This window comes from Hesperophylax consimilis, chromosome 17 (assembly GCF_061612785.1).
Source record: "Hesperophylax consimilis isolate HC1 chromosome 17, BYU_Hcon_1.0, whole genome shotgun sequence".
NCBI classification, from domain to species: domain Eukaryota; kingdom Metazoa; phylum Arthropoda; class Insecta; order Trichoptera; family Limnephilidae; genus Hesperophylax; species Hesperophylax consimilis.
In genome coordinates, this window is record NC_142852.1 from 30,210,886 (window position 1) to 30,228,327 (window position 17,442).

A 17,442-nucleotide genomic window follows, 5' to 3' on the forward strand; every position below is an offset into this window, starting at 1 on the left:
CACGAGTCCAGACACCAGCAGCGGCGTCGACTCACGACCCGCACATTGACCCACACTTTACCGCCTGCATCCGGAGTCTTCATCATCGGTCCTAAAATCAACACATATACGGCATCCTGACTCAATAAAACACTGTGACCTTCACGAAATCTTTGATTTCGTGCCTCTTCACGTGATCCTCATACCCTTGATCGTATTACATTAGTTATACTAGTTTAAAAAATTACTTTGACCCAACACAAGAGGCCGTGAGGAAAATAATTTCCCTCAAACTTTCCCGCCTATGTTATCTTTGGGGTGCTGTGTGGAGGGTTTTTATAAGGCGAGGAAGAAAAATTGTATGAGCGGAGGCTAGGAATCTAGGGATTAGTGTGTTCAGGAGTGACGGTCGAATGAGTATTAATAGATGTTATATAAACAAAATATTCTTTAATTTTATGTCTTATTTGAGCAATGAATATACACAATAAATGTCCAATTTTCTTCGCGGTTATATTTCCGTGGATTTGATGAAAAATATGATGCTGAACAAACCCCACTGTTTCAATATGATTGCTTTCTCTAACTATCCCACGAATCGTGGTAAAGACCCGTTCTCGTGTGGTCAATCTTACCCGTGGGTGCTCGTTTGGCGTGTTTCCTGACTGCAACGGTACCAAAAGGACCAATGATGCTAGTTCCTCGGGGAACCTTCAATTGCAATAACGGTAGAATAAAGACAGTTATCCCAACTGATACCTGTGCTCTAAAAATTGAAATTGGCTAGATTTGTGGAATCTTTTAAAAGAACCGCCCATTTCTGCAAAAGGATTTTTTCAAAAACGACAAAGTCAGTGGAACAGAGCCACGAATAGTAGTACTTCATAATAGTAGCCATACTCATAGCCATACATAGGTGTAGAATCACTCTACGTCGTTCTTCTATGTTGTTTCATTCGCCGACAACAAAATCATTTGTCACACGAGAAGTGCCCAATAGTTGCAGTCGTGACAAGAAAAAGGTTTTTCTTCACTGTGGGTACGCATGTGAATTTTAAGACTGCCCTTTGTATAACGTGAATATTTGCAGTTGGGACAAGAAAACGGTTTTTCTTCACTCTGGGTAAACATATGAGTTTTAAGTTGGCTCTTTGTGGAACATGCAAATTTGTAGTCGGCACACGAAAAGAAAACAGATGCAACTATTACAGATATCGTAGCAGCCGCTAATGAGTCACGCTAGCATTATAGAAAGAGAAGTTAGTTATATCCACGCTGCCTTTAGAATTGTACGTCGTCAAAGATGCACCGCAACTATTAAGTACGAAATCACTACAATAGATGCACCGCGTGCTAAATACTATAAAAAAGGTAACACTATAACTGATGCACCGCACGCTAAATACTATAAAATACGAAATCAATATAATAGATGCACCGCGTGCTAAAAACAATAAAATACGATAACGCTATAACAGATGCACCGCGTGCTAAATACTGTAAAATACGAAATCACTATAACAGATGCACCGCGTGCAAAATACTACATGTTACGACTAGATTGAACATTAAAAACTCTTTTTAAAATACCAAGCTTAACAACAGTTGGAAGACCTAAAACTGATTGACATTCTATATATGTGACAAAAAAATAATATTATTTGTGACTTCTAAATTAATTTGACATACAAGATCACATTGCCCAATAATCGGTATTTTATTACCTCCAAAACCAGACACATTTACGTAACCCTTTTTTAAAATAGAATTTAATAAATTTAACTTTTTAAAGTTTGATAATTGACATGACATTTGTGTCAACCTCTGTATTCAAAATAAAAAATCTAAAATCATTTCCAAAATTTTATTATTAATTAATAAATCTAAGGGCCATGCTTGACTTAAAATATTGTTTTTTATATATATTTCTTATTTTTCCAACGTAATGAACTTCAGAGAAATAAGCACTCTCATCATTAGGCTGTGATGCTTGTAAAAATTACATGAACTGCATTTGACATTGACGGCTGGACATTTATATCTGTGTTGCTAACCACATCTTCCACAGGGTATATGCTCACTTGACCTTGAATGTGATGATGACTGCGACGGTGACCCGTGACGATTGAATTGACGACTTGACGATGAATTGACGACTAGACGAACATAATGACTTGATCCTCTTGGACTTGAAGAATGACTGTTGACATTTTGACTTTGATAAGGTGACCTTGGCTGTCTTGATACACTTTTATGCTGACAAATCTCTCGCAATTTCGACTGTTTTTTTTGTACGATAGTATTGAATCTTGCAGAAGACGTTGACGTAGGTATGTGACTTAAATTTGAGCTCATATTTGCAATGGGAATTTCTCTTACTAGAGATTTACTGCATTTGCACTTTGGACGAATCCTTTGAGATCTAGAAATGGCATTAACATAGTGATATGACAGCCATCACAAAGCAATGGTAACCGGATGGAAGAATCTTTCTTAGAAAAAAATAATTCTTTTAATACAATCATATCGCATAATTTAAAAATATACAATATTCGTGTTCCAACTGTGATATTGAAATATATAATATTAGTGTCCCAAGTGTGATGTACGAACATGTAATATAAGTGTTTCAACTGTAATTTAAGATCATATAATATTCGTGTTCCAACTGTGATGCAAGAATAATACTCTGAAAAATGTTGCCACTGAATTTATTGAATTTAAGTCAGCCAATGCAATAAAATTAACCTTTTTTCAAAACAACTATAAATATCATGTACTAGCCATATACAGATCTCCATCATTAAATGATATTTTATTTGTAAAAGAATTAAAATCTTTTGTTAGAAATCTTGACAGAAACAATTTTACTTTTTCCATTTTGACAGGTGACATTAATATAAATATTAATGATAACAATATAAATGTAAATTGTCAAAATGAGTATCTAGATTGTTTATCAAGCTCTGGATATATGTCATATATTAGCTCACCAACTAGAGTAACCTTAAGTAACTCTGCATGTTTAGACCACATATTTGTCAAGTCGCACAAGGCGACCAATATTATCTCTTCAATTCTTGAAACTAATATCACAGATCATTACCCGACCTTTTATGGACACAATTTCAAAAATACACCTTTAAACCAAAATTCTGTAACTCTAGAAAAAGTAGACATTGATTATAAAACTTTAAACTCTTTACTTCAGTCAGAAAACTGGGAAAATGTTATATCAATAGAAAACTCACATTTAGCATTAGAGAATTTCTATAATACTCTTAGAGATTATATTCTAAAAAGTGAAAGTAAAATAGTTGTCACTAACAGAAAATATAAAAAAATTAAACCTTGGATTACAGTTGGATTAATTATATCAATTAAACAAAGGGATAAATTATATAGAGAAATGATAAAATATCAAATGGATTGCCAAAATAATAATCTCAGAACAATGCCTTATCTGAAAACAAAATATCTAATGTACCGAAACTTACTAAATAGACTGATACGAAACTGCAAAAAGAAATACTATTGCGAACAAATTGAAAATGCTAAAAATAATACTAAAAAAACTTGGAATATTATAAATGAAATTGCCAACAAAAAAATTATGTCTTCAAATATTGTAAATGAGGTTAAAATAAATAATGAAATAATAACTAACAAATCGACCATTGCAGAATGTTTTAATAACTTCTTTACAAATATAGTAGACGAGGTACTTCAATCTTCCGGCATTAATGTTAATCATGATTATATGGAGACATCTCCTCAATTAGACTCTAATAACGATTCAATTAACTCAATAGAATATTTTTCTCCTATTACATTTAATGAAATTGAAAAATATATTGATAACCTAAAACCATCCAACTCTAAGGGAAATGATGGCCTATCATGTGATACATTAAAAAAAATAAAACAACATGTATTAACGCCATTACAACATATCTTTAATATATGCCTCAAAGATGGTCATTTTCCAGAACAGTTTAAAATCTCCACTATAATACCTATTCATAAATCTGGGGATACGCATAAATTAGACAATTACAGACCAATATCCCTTGTTTCAAACCTATCAAAAATATTCGAAAAATGCATCAAATTTAGAGTCATTGAACACTTAGAAAAATATAAAATTCTATCGAAAAACCAATACGGCTTTCGTAAAGATCTAAGCACTGAGGATGCCATATATGAATTGACAAAAAATATTTATACATCTATCGATAAAAAAAAGAAATGTCTTGCCATATTCCTAGATTTAAGAAAAGCTTTCGACACCGTTAATCATAATTTACTCATTAAAAAAATAACTCAACTGGGCTTCAAAAAACACACACTAAAATTACTATCAAACTATCTTAAAGACAGAACACAAAAAACAAAAATTGGGAATAGTTATAGTTCAGAAACACAGATAAAAAACGGAGTTCCGCAGGGAACTGTTCTTGGCCCGATTTTATTCTTAATTTATATTAATGATTTATGTAATTTTGTAATCCCTGGTAAAATTGTTTCTTACGCCGATGACACGGCAATAATAGTGGATGGTAATAATTGGACAGAAACTTTTTCGAATGCAACTGTATGTATTTGACTTGTTTCAAAATGGTTAAAATACAACAAACTTGTCTTAAACTACAGCAAAACATTTTACTTACCTTTTTATAAAAACATCAAAAACAAACCAAAAGACAACCTTAAAATTAGAATCCATAATACAACTTGCAATCAAGAAATGTGCTTCCTGTGCAACGAACTCGCTAATGTCAAAAATATAAAATATTTAGGAGTATCAATAGATATTAATCTTAATTGGAAATCTCATATTAATCAAACCACTTCTAAACTAAGATATCTAACCTACATATTTTATAGACTCAAGGAAATATTAAACGCTGAAAAATTGAAAATGATCTACTTCTCCCTGGTGCAATCTGCAATCACTTATGGCATAATAAGATGGGGTGGTGCACCTGATACATTTATTAAGCCTCTACAAATAATTCAAAAACACATAATTAAAGTCATATATAAAAAAAATAAAACATTTTCGACCGACCTATTATACAAGGAATCTAAATTATTTAACATTCGTAAATTATTTATATTACAAACTATGAAATATCTATTTAAAAACAAAAACAATTTCAAAATAAATGAAAACAGAATGAGCAAAAGAACAAATAATATATTTTACACCCCCCAAACCAATACTAAATTAATGCAGACGCATAGCAGTTTCATTGGTCCTCGTACATTTAACCTTCTACCACTACAAACTCAAATGATAAATAAAAAGATAGAATATATTAAAGAGGTAAAATTATGGCTGATTGACGCAGATATTGAAACGCTTTTACTATAAATTTATTTATCCTTTCTACAACTCACTTGCTGAAACTTCATAAATTATTGTACACAATGTTTTTCTCTTTACTTTTTATAATAACTATAAACAAAAAAAAACTTTTTCTACTAATGTATATTATACTTTAGGTACTTGAAATATAGTAATCGTTTTATATTACCCACACTCAGGCAGTCAGTGCCTTAGTGGGTTTTCATTTCTTTTGTAAACTATTTGGTATTATATATTATGTTATTTTATACTATCTATTAATATGTATAATATGTGTAAAGAAATGAAAATAAATAAAGTTTAAAAAGAAAAAAAATATATATATATAGATTATAATATAAGTGTTCCAACTAGGAATGTATTTTCTGTTGATTGTAATCTTATTTTCACAATTTCTTTCTCATATTCTAACTTATACAGCAAGTAAAAGCCCCACGGGCGTGAAATGAACGCAATAATAAATTAAAATATTAATAATTGCAAAAGGAATATGTGTAGAGTTTTTCTCCTGTATTGGTAAGTTTGTGATGTTTTAAAATTTTTATTAGAGAAAATGAATAGCTGCAATAGGAACATGTAAAAGGTTTTTCTCTACTGTGGGTGAGCATGTGACTCTTCAAATATCGCTTTCGAGAACATGAATAATTGCAATGGGAACATGAAAAAGGTTTTTGTCCACTGTGAGTCGGCAAGTGTGTCTTCAAATCTCCCTTCCGATAACACGAATAAATGAATAAATGCATTGGGAACATGAAAAAGGTTTTTCTCCATTGTGGGTGACCATGTATTTCGTCAAATATCCCTTTTGAGAACATATATAACTGCAGTGAGGACATGAAAAAGGTTATTCTCTTCTGTGAATCAAGATGTGTCTCGACAAACTTCCCTTGTGAGAACATGAATAACTGCAGTCGGAACATAAAAAAGGTTTTTCTCTACTGTGGGTGAGCATGTGACTCTTCAAATATGGCTTTCGAGAACATGAATAATTGCAATGGGAACATGAAAAAGATTTTTGTACACTGTGAGTCGACATGTGTGTCATCAAATTTCCCTTGCGAGAACATGAATAATTGCATTGGGAACATGAAAAAGGTCTTTCTCCATTGTGGGTGACCATGTGTTTCGTCAAATATCCCTTTTGAGAACATATATAACTGCAGTGAGGACATGAAAAAGGTTTTTCTCTACTGTGAGTCAAGATGTGTCTCGTCAAACTTCCCTTGTGAGAAAATGAATAACTGCAGTCGGAACATGAAAAAGGTTTTTCTCTCCTGTGGGTGAGCATGTGACTCTTCAAATATGGCTTTCGAGAACAAGAATAATTGCAGTGGGAACATGAAAAAGGTTTTTGTTCACTGTGAGTCAGCAAGTGTGTCATCAAATCTCCCTTCCAATAACACGTATAATTGCATTGGGAACATGAAAAAGGGTTTTCTCCATTGTGGGTGACCATGTGTTTTGTCAAATATACCTTCCGAGAACATGAATAATTGCATTGGGAACATGAAAAAGGTTTTTCTCTATTGTGAGTGACCATGTGTTTCGTCAAATATCCCTTTTGAGAACATATATAACTGCAGTGAGGACATGAAAAAGGTTTTTCTCTACTGTGAGTCAAGATGTGTCTCGTCAAACTTCCCTTGTGATAAAATGAATAACTGCAGTCGGAACATGAAAAAGGTTTTTCTCTACTGTGGGTGAGCATGTGACTCTTCAAATATGGCTTTCGAGAACATGAATAATTGCAGTGGGAACATGAAAAAGGTTTTTGTCCACTGTGAGTCAGCAAGTGTGTCATCAAATTTCCCTTCAAATAACACGTATAATTGCATTGGGAACATGAAAAAGGTTTTTCTCCACTGTGGGTGACTATGTGCCTCGTCAAATCTGTCTTTCGACAACTTGAATAATTGCAGTGAGAACATGAAAAAGATTTTTCTCCAGTATGGATACGCAAGTGATGTTCTAACCTTGACTTGTAAAAGCAGGAGTAGTTACAATAGGTACAAGATATTCGTTTTTCCACATGATGCGTTTTGAGATCTGTCGATAAGTCTGAAAAAAGTAACGAATCAAAATCAATAAGTGCAACTGCTTCATAGAACTATTAAAAGATTATGAAATAAAAGAGTATGAATTTTTTAATTTATAACGGACAACATAAAATTTACCTGTTATCTGGGTACTTCTTTGAAAGCGATCTAAGCATTCCTTTTTGACATCCGGAAGGTCAATGTCAATTTCCGTATAATAAATTATCCCTCCGTCTTCTTCTAGGGATCCTGGTTCTGCGTTGATGGGTACAGTTTCCACATTAATGTTACCTGGAAAAACAGAAAAACAATATGCAAGTATGATATACGTTGATATGCTTAGACGAATGTGAGGTTCGAGTATCTGAATACTCGCAGGAAGGTTTATTTTAAGGAACTCAACAAAATTGGCAGTACAAAACCTGCCAAAGAAGCTAAAACGGAAATTGAAGCAATATTAATCCACATCAAAGATTCATGGAAGCTTGAGATAAAGTCACTACAAAACACAATAATTTCTCTACAAAATAAAGCGATTCAAGATCAAGATGATTATGTCAGAAAATTAGAAACATTGAAAAAAAGGAACAAATGAAGAAAATAAAAATGAAGTTAAAAGCTATGCAATGGTGGTAAGGGAGAAATTTCACCCAATACCGAAAGCAAATTTAGCTCTTCTAATTTTTTCAAAAGCCTGCAGATGAAATCGAATAAATATTAAAAGACAAAATAAAAGTATCCAAACTAGGAATAGGAATTTCTGTACTAATAAAATCGTATCAAAACAAAATAATACTAACATGTGAGAAAACAAAATAATACCGTAAAAATAATTAACGAATTAAACAAAAACCCGGATATTGGAATACACGCTAATGAAATAAAGAAAAAAAACTTGCATAATCATTAAGGCTGTTGAAGCTGGCAACAAGGAAGAATAACTCCTAACAGATTTGATGAATCAAAATGAAGACCTAAAAAATGTCTTGACCTCATTTTTCAACTCATGCTCAACTTATTTTTCAACCTCATGCTCAACTTACGGAGTAGTAGAATAATAACGAAAAAATATGTATGTCAGTCTTTATATTGTGATCATTTGTAATGTGAAATAATTAACTTGTAATAAATAGAAAAATTATGCTTTGACGAATGTGAGGTTCAAGTATCTGAATACTCGCTTATAATCAAATTGATTGTTTAGCGGAGGTACGAAAAATTCTAAGTGACCAGGCGTGAATCGAATTTATGTGACTGATTTGTAAAAACATGCCAAACTATTTAGCCCTGTAATTGTACACTTCATAAACTAATCATCGACACGAGCCAAATTTCTGAAGAACAAAAATACAGTATTGAGTTTTAAAAAAAAAAAACAGAAAATCACTCCATGTATGTGTACCAATAAATTAAGATAAATATATCCAAATCATTTATGTATTATCGATGATCATGCTTCATTTTCTGAAGTCACCGATAACATGTATCACAAAAATGTTTCCCTGGTCAGCGAATTTGCAATATTTTTAATGATTATTTCAAATCTGATAAAACTACTAGCACCTAATACTTCCTTTAATAATGTCGAAATAATTAATGATGATACCATGAATACAATTAATTTCAACGCAATTGATATAACCGCACCTTTAGTATTAAAACACAACAAAAACATTGATACGAAAAAGGGTGCAGGTTGTGATAAATTACACACAATTGTCATTGTTAATTGTGCTGAAAAACTAGTTACTCCTGTAACACTGTTTTAAAAAATCTTTTAAAGAAGGTGTATCTCGTAGTATTTGGAAAAAAGCATTTGAAAAACCTGTTTTTAAAAAAGGGGATAAACATAATATTGAAAATTATACACCTATCTCTAAACTATGTGTCTTAAGTAAAATCATGGAAAAATCGTTTATGACCAACTTTATAACTTATGCAGAAATACTATTTTTGACCCCACCAACAACATGTTTTTTTTCAACGCAGATCTGTTGAATCGAATCTAGGACAGTTTACTGATTATGTTATCAACTCGATGGATAGTGGGAAACAGGGAGATTCCATTTACACAGATTTTTCATAAGCATTTGACAAAGTAAATCACGACTCTTCTTATGCCAAATATTCGCAAAACTATTTAGTAGGAAAAATAAAACTCACAATGCCTTACGAGATGTAGACATTTTCAAGTGTAACTTGAAAACATATAAAATGCAACTTACTAAACTGATAACTTAATTCTTTTAATTTGTGATCAAAAAATAATTTTTTAATCCTATCATCTCAGTTTATTTTATTGTTTTTATTATAATCATGCGAAAACTCTATTACTACTAACTGCCTTTAATTGTTTTTTTTAATATTATTTTGTCATTCCTTATAATGTTTATACTTTATATTTCTTTTTCATTTATAAATATATTGCATAGGTGCAAATAATGAATCAACGACTAGCATTAATGGAACATTATACATTAAATTAATACTAACCATACTTTTAATAAATATACACGAGTCCAAAAAAAATAAAATAGGAATACGAATACAAAAAATAAAATAGAAATACGCCTTAATAATTTAGAAGCATTAGAATTAGTAAAATCAAATAAAAATAAAAGTTATTCCCCAATTTTAAATAAACAGTTAAAACTAACAACCAGTCCAATTTTAAAGTTGTTCTCTTTCTCCCTATCAAACCCCCACCCATCCCTTACCCCTCTACCAACCTGTCTCTGACGCCCCCCACCCCTTCTCTAAAATGCTTTTTTTTGTTTAAATTAAAAGATTTCTCTGTACTATATTTAGTTTATATATTTATTGTCCGGAAGAAGGTTGGGAACAACCGAAACCGGTGGACATAAATAATAAAATAAAGTGGTTTAAAACAAAAAATCTTTTTCTTCGACAGTTGAATAAAAAATAAATAAAAATATCAGTAAGAATTGAAAATAAATTGTGATAAACTAATCGAAAACTTTTATAATTTTCTATAATATGTATTCAAAAATTCAAAGATAGTCTAACGAACTGCTTAAGTGGGTATACACTGTAGTACTACTGTTATTATTAAAGTCAACAAGACAAAATTGATATGACATTCAGTTTTGGAAGAAAGGTTATTTTTTACCGTTTTCTACTGTGTGTTTGCATTATTTATTTGCAACACTTTATATTTATGTAAACAACCTACGTGTTTCGTAGGTGATGTAATAGGTCATCTTTAATCCCTGAATGCATACTGTAATAATTAATTAAAGCCTTTGGTTTACAGAAAAAATATTATGAAATTCTGGAGGTAAAAAAATCATAAATTACATGATCAAACGTTTCAACAATGTAGAAGTTCTGCTCTTTGCTGATCACATCAAATTAAACAAATAAACATCCAATATTAACGACAACCTAATTTTACAGGAAAAATATCGACAAATTAACCAATTGGTATATCGCTAACAACTTATCCCTCAACGTCGATAAATGTAAGACAATAACATTTTGTCGAATCATGTTCTCATTATAATGTTACCACGCAATCGCTGCCTCCATCGCGGCAGTATTTACTTTACTAGTTTTTGTTCAGAATGTTTTATTGGTACACGAAGTCCTCGTTTACGTATTATATTTAGTCATTGGGTGACGCCATGAACAAGTATGCGTCCTGTCCGCGAAACATTCTAAAACATTTGAAATTAACATTAAAAATTTTCTTGCTTTTGCAATACTACTTACTGGCTGTCGGAGTAGTCTCAGAATACTGCAAGCATTCCTTCTTTACATCCTGGTGGCCGAAATCTATAACCGTATACGGCATTTCACTTCCACCCTCTTCCTGGGTCCCTGGTTCCACTTTGATGAAAGCGCTCTATATGTCGGGAAGATCCATTGTTTTCTGTGATAGCGTTCTGTTATATAACGGACATTAAACCCAGTTCAATATAAATATGTACTGAAACAACGATTGAAAACATTTAAATTCGTTTTGAGAGAACCTTTTATTTGGAACATAGAGTTATTCTGGCGGATATATTTATAAAGAATATTAAGGAATACATTTGACTGGATTCGTATGAGCGACCAACAAAAAACTTGTTGACAGCGCTATAAGGTTGCAAATTCACAGCAGCCGAGCTGTAAGGGGATGACAGATTAAGTCATAACTCCATATTGCTCGCCATACAATCCCATACAGGCCTGTCACACATAAGTGTGGACGTAGCGAGGATATACGCCGTGATCTGCTAGCCAGGCTTTATTTTAAAATAATGCGACCCCCTCTCCTACCAACCGAATGAGAAGGGGTCTGAAAAAGTTACGAAGAGCCGTAATTACAAAGTGACAGCTCCCATACATGAAATGACATTCCGCGGCAGTTTCCCAATTGATTTGACATACTTTCCTAAGAAAGATTTTAGCGTAATGTATCAGCACAACATATAATACGTCCATGCCACGCCCAATGTATGCGCACATAATGTGTCTCAGACCTTATGAGCAGCTAAAAATGTGACATAAGTGTAGAAATGAGTTATATAAGTTACATAAGTTTACTTGGGTCGAACCAGTTGTGAATAAAACAACAACCTCACGGTGTCTTATATTGACATTTGGTAAACGCAACAAAAACTATGCTATACTAATGGAATCATTATATGAATGTAAGTATTTCGTTTCGTGAAATTATTTAATGAAGTGGAAATATAAATAAAAGATGTAAACGTTTAATATGTACCAACTTATTATTAAAAAAACAGTTTTGGTCGCTAGATTATACTGAAAAGTAAGTTTTTCAGTTCCTGGAATTGAATTTTGATAGTTGATTAAAATAAATATCGGCTGTTCACTAGGCGGACATTAATACTGATGTGAATTTTTTAGGGTTAGTTTTTTACCTCCCTTATTTAAACCAAAATAAATACCTGTGATCCTAAAATAGGTTCTTAGTTTGAGTTCTAAAAACTTGGGTAAAAAAGGAATATTAATATGTCAAAAGATGGCTTGAGGAAAAGACGTCAAAGAATCCGTTTTTTACGAAAAAGCTAATAAATGCGGTATATCATATTTCTGCAAGCTGAAATACTTACTCTGATCATTAACTACCTGATACAAAGTATTTTTAAATAATAAAGTGCATATAAAGCGTATCGCTAGTGATCCTAAAATAGGTTCTTAGTTTGAGTTCTAAAAACTTGGGTAAAAAAGGAATATTAATATGTCAAAAGATGGCTTGAGGAAAAGACGTCAAAGAATCCGTTTTTTACGAAAAAGCTAATAAATGCGGTATTTCATATTTCTGCAAGCTGAAATACTTACTCTGATTATTAACTACCTGATACAAAGTATTTTTAAATAATGAAGTGCATATAAAGCGTATCGCTATGTAAATTTACATTTTCTACAATGAGCAAACAAAAATGTATTATCGTCCGTAGCGTGTAAGCATGATTAGTGTTGATATATGTGTAAATTATTTCTCGAATGTTGTACAAGATTACGGATTAAAAAGTGTAATGTGACATATTCTGACAATAAACTGGCATCTAAAAAGATCTCAGGTCTAATTTAGTCACTTTAACCTACTTACATAAGACGAAGCGCTGCGGACAGTTCCAATGTGTTGAAGAAACGTCTGTAGAATGTAGAAGAGTAGAAGAACCAACTTCAATTTATGATTTAATAAAAAAAGTCACAATAATGATATGTTTATTGAAATAACCACCCTAAATGCACCATTACTGAATATTACCGTCGAACAAAAATATTATCGTGCGAAAGCACGTGAATCATTAGATTGACTTAACCATAGACAATGCACAACACACAAGTTTTTTTTAATTAGCCTCTTACGGTACCTACTTGCAACTCAGATATTAAAAATGTTCAAAAGGGTTCCATGATAACTCTACACTGTGACAATTCAACACACTTTTAAAAAGTAATATAAAGTCATTAGAAACGATGAAAGAAATAAATTTTTTAACCTAACCTTACCTATTAAACTTAAACAAGTAAATAAAGTTTTTTGTTTCATCACTTTCCATGACTTTAAATAACTTTTTAAAGATGTGATGAATTATCATTGTGATGATTTATCCGGTCACCGTTCAAAAGATAAAAATCAATGACGTTATAATGTAAATGTTCATGAACAAATCGGTAATATCAAAAATTGTGAATGGAACTTAACTGTTTTATTTTATACTCAACATCTTAAATGCAAAATTAATTCACCTGGATATTAACTAAATATAATTAAAATAAAATAATAATCAACCAATATTTCCAAAATCCTAGGAACAGTAATTTCTAAATAATAAGAAGGCAAGCCGAAGGTATTTTTTGAACAGAGAGGAAAACACCTTATGGGCCGTTTTCGCGAGATTTTGGTCGCTAGAGGCGCTATTGTTCTACCGGTCCAACTTTTTGTGTTTAACTGTCAGATCCCATACATTTTTTAGGCCGTTTGACGCAATTTAGTGTTTTTTAAATATTACAATAATGCCTGTTGTAGTGTTCCTATGTGTAGACATAGGGGTGTTTTCCAAAGATAGAGACTTAAAAGGGATTCTTTCCATCAGACGTCTAAAATGGGCACCGACTCCTACATCTGTAGTCTGTAAAGCTCATTTCAAGGATACAGATTATGTAGCCAATGATATTAACCATAACAGTAAGTACATTTAATTAATATCTTTCTATAATTCAATATAATATACAGGTAAAGTATAATGAACAAGTAAAGAAACATTATATTTAGCCTTCTTTCGCAGTTGACACTATTTAACAAAGTAAATATAAGTGTAGTCAATCACAACTAACATTCATAATTATGGAAGACATAATATCCTATTTCCTTTTTTTAATTAACCATATTTTTAATTTTTGCAATAATTTTATTACACGGTTATCAAACTGTCTGGCACGTGATTTCTGGGCGGCTGATTCTTCATTGTTGGCAATATAATTTACTTTGCATTTCTCGTCCAATGTCTGTGTATCTCGTAATTGTAATTTAATTTTCAGTAGGAGTGTTTTAGGAAAAAAGATCAAATTGTTATTATTTCTTAACGTAGACCGTTTTGTATTTTATGTCATTCAAGTATGGAAGTTTGAGCCAAATTTTATTTTCAGATGTACTGTACAGGCAAAAGCTACTAAAAGGTGTAGTTCCTTCAATACTTCCCTGGATAAAAGTAGAAGGAAGTAATTTAGAATTAAGAAACAGTCTGGGAAGGCATCTGAAACGTGAAAAAACATTTATATATATAAATTCTACAAAACCAAAACCATGAGATGAAGCGGCGTTGCCTGTGAATCTAGAAGACCCGGCGTTGTCTGTGAATCTAGGAGACACGGCGTTGCCTGTGAATCTAGAAGACGCGGCGTTGCCTGTGAATCTACAAGACGCGGCGTTGCCTGTGAATCTGCAAGACGTGGCAGTGGAAGTCATATTGCCTTTTGATACTCCGTGTGATAGACCGACTCTAGAAAAAGACACTCAGACAGATAATAAAAATGAAAGGTTAACAAGAGAATTTTTAAGTCAAACCATAAAACACACTGAGTTCAGTTTAATGATATACAAGAAAGACCCTGCCTCAATTCATTTTTATACCAGTTTAGAGTCATACGAGAAAGTGCTGTTTGTTTTTCAATCCTTAGGACAAGCCTCACACTGTTTCAAATACTTTTATGGTAATCCTCCCAATAATATAAATGAATTTGAAGAATTTTTGATATTGAGAACACACAAAACATTTTTTGAAATGTATGTGCAAGAATGTATCTTATATCTATTAAAGACGTTTCAAATATTTTTATTACATGGGTGAAATTCATATCACTGCAGTGGAAAGAGCTCAACCTTTGGACATCAACTGATTTAGGAGACAAATACCCTAACACGAGTGATTGACGGCACGGAATGTTTAATTAAACGGCCTACACTACCGACTGCCCAGCAAGCAACCTTTTCTACCTGTAAAAACAGAAATACTGTTAAAGTACTTATCGGTGCTACTCCCAGTGGCCTCATAAATGATGTGTCTCCAAGCTATGCAGGCTCTGCCAGTGATCGCCAGATCATTGAAAAAAGCAACCTTTTATCCCTGTGTGATGTTGGTGATTCTATTATGGCTGACAAAGGTTTTAATGTCCAGGACATCTTCGCACCATATGGTGTCACCACAAAAACAAACAGAATCACTAGGAGTGTTTTAGAAAATGACAGAAAAGTTGCTAGCAAAAGGGTGCACATAGAAAGAGTAATAGGACTTTTAAAAACATATAAAATTTTGAAAACCCCTATGAACTATACCGAGACAATAATTTCATCGGATATAATATTTATATGTTGCATGTTGTGTAATTTTAGATCAAGTATAATAGATAAAGATGCTTAATAAATTGTATGTAAAAAAAAAAGAGTTTGCTTTAGACCACACGAGTGAAGTAAAACTTTACTAACTTATGCCGGGTACACGCTGTATATAATGCTTAAATACGAAATACGGCAGTACTCGTTAGCTAGCTCTAGCTCCTTCTCCTTCTCCCGCCTCCAATCACCGTTTCATCGATTAGCGTTGGCATGTGATTTTTCATAACGCTTTTCGTAAGGCACCAGTTTACCCCCCAAGTGTCAAGCGTGGGTAAAGAAGTTTTACTTCAAAAACTGTTAATGTAAATATTGTTCAAATTTTAGATTATATTTTTATTTATTTATTTTATTAGGTACAATATTTTTTACAATCCAAGTTTTCCAGTAATATAGGCCTCACTGGGTGGTTTGCCCGTGCTGAGGCCTTCATTTTATAATATGAAAATGTAAACTACATAATACATTTAAAATTAAAAATACATAAAACATAATAATATATTTAAAATTAAAAAATAGTACATTGAAAATAATCTTATGTGTTTGTGAGTGATGTGTGTTTATATTGGTTTTGTGTGTTACGTGTAGGTTTTATTTTTATTTTATGCTATGAAATTTTGGTAATATTGTCTTTTTTGTTCCTTAATCCATTTTGTAATTTTGTGTGTGAATTTATTTTTATTTTCCTCAATTTTAATTTCAAGTTTTAAACTGTTGAAAGCTTTTAATGCATGGTATTGGTAGTGTCTTTGTCCAAAGCTTGAATTTACTGTCGGAGTTTTGATGTTTTCTTTGTACGCTTGTCTAACTGGTCTGTTAGTATTATTTTGTGTATGTTGAAATTTTTTTTTTTTTTAATTGTAGTTTAGTAGTGTTTTAACGTAGAATTGGCGTATATCTAGTACGTCACAGCTGTTGAATATTTGGTCTGTATCAGTAAGTCTATGTTTTTTTAGTATTACCTTTGAGATCGTTTTCTGTGCGGTTTCTATGTAATTGATAGCCGAGTTTGTTGCTCCTCCCCAAGCAATAATTCCATATTCTATTAGTGATTGGCAAAGTGCAAAATATATTGTTTTCAATTGTTTTATTTATATTTTTCTTATGTTTAGGAAAATATATAAAATAAAAAATGTGTATTGTTTTGAGAAGTTTATTTGTGATTTGTTTAATGTGAGGTATCCATCTCAGGTTATGGTCAAATAATTTTAAATAACTTCCCGAAGAGCTCATCCATCAGCGCGCACGATTTAACCCTTCTTTGAAGTTCCTTTTGTTATTTGTATTGAACAAATGTGTTAAGGGACGTACTTGACTTACTTTAACCAGGAATTCCTGATATTATTTGGAATAAAAACCGTTTCTTTTAATTCTTTTATTTCTCGAGGTCAATATGAAAAGAACAAGATTGCAGACATAATATAAATGTGTCGTAACACATTTACAAACATTATACGCATAGAAGTACATATCAGTACATACAACAAATAATTAACATTATACATAAATTATTTATTGTTTTGGCATTTATTTATTTTTTTTACATCCTAATATTATATAGTTGTTGTAGCATTGGTCAACGCGTGAGCAACTTTGTGAACAGTCAACCTGTTAAAATAAAGAAAATAAGATTAGCAATTTAAATATGCAACTAGTACAGAATAAAAACATAAATATTTTCA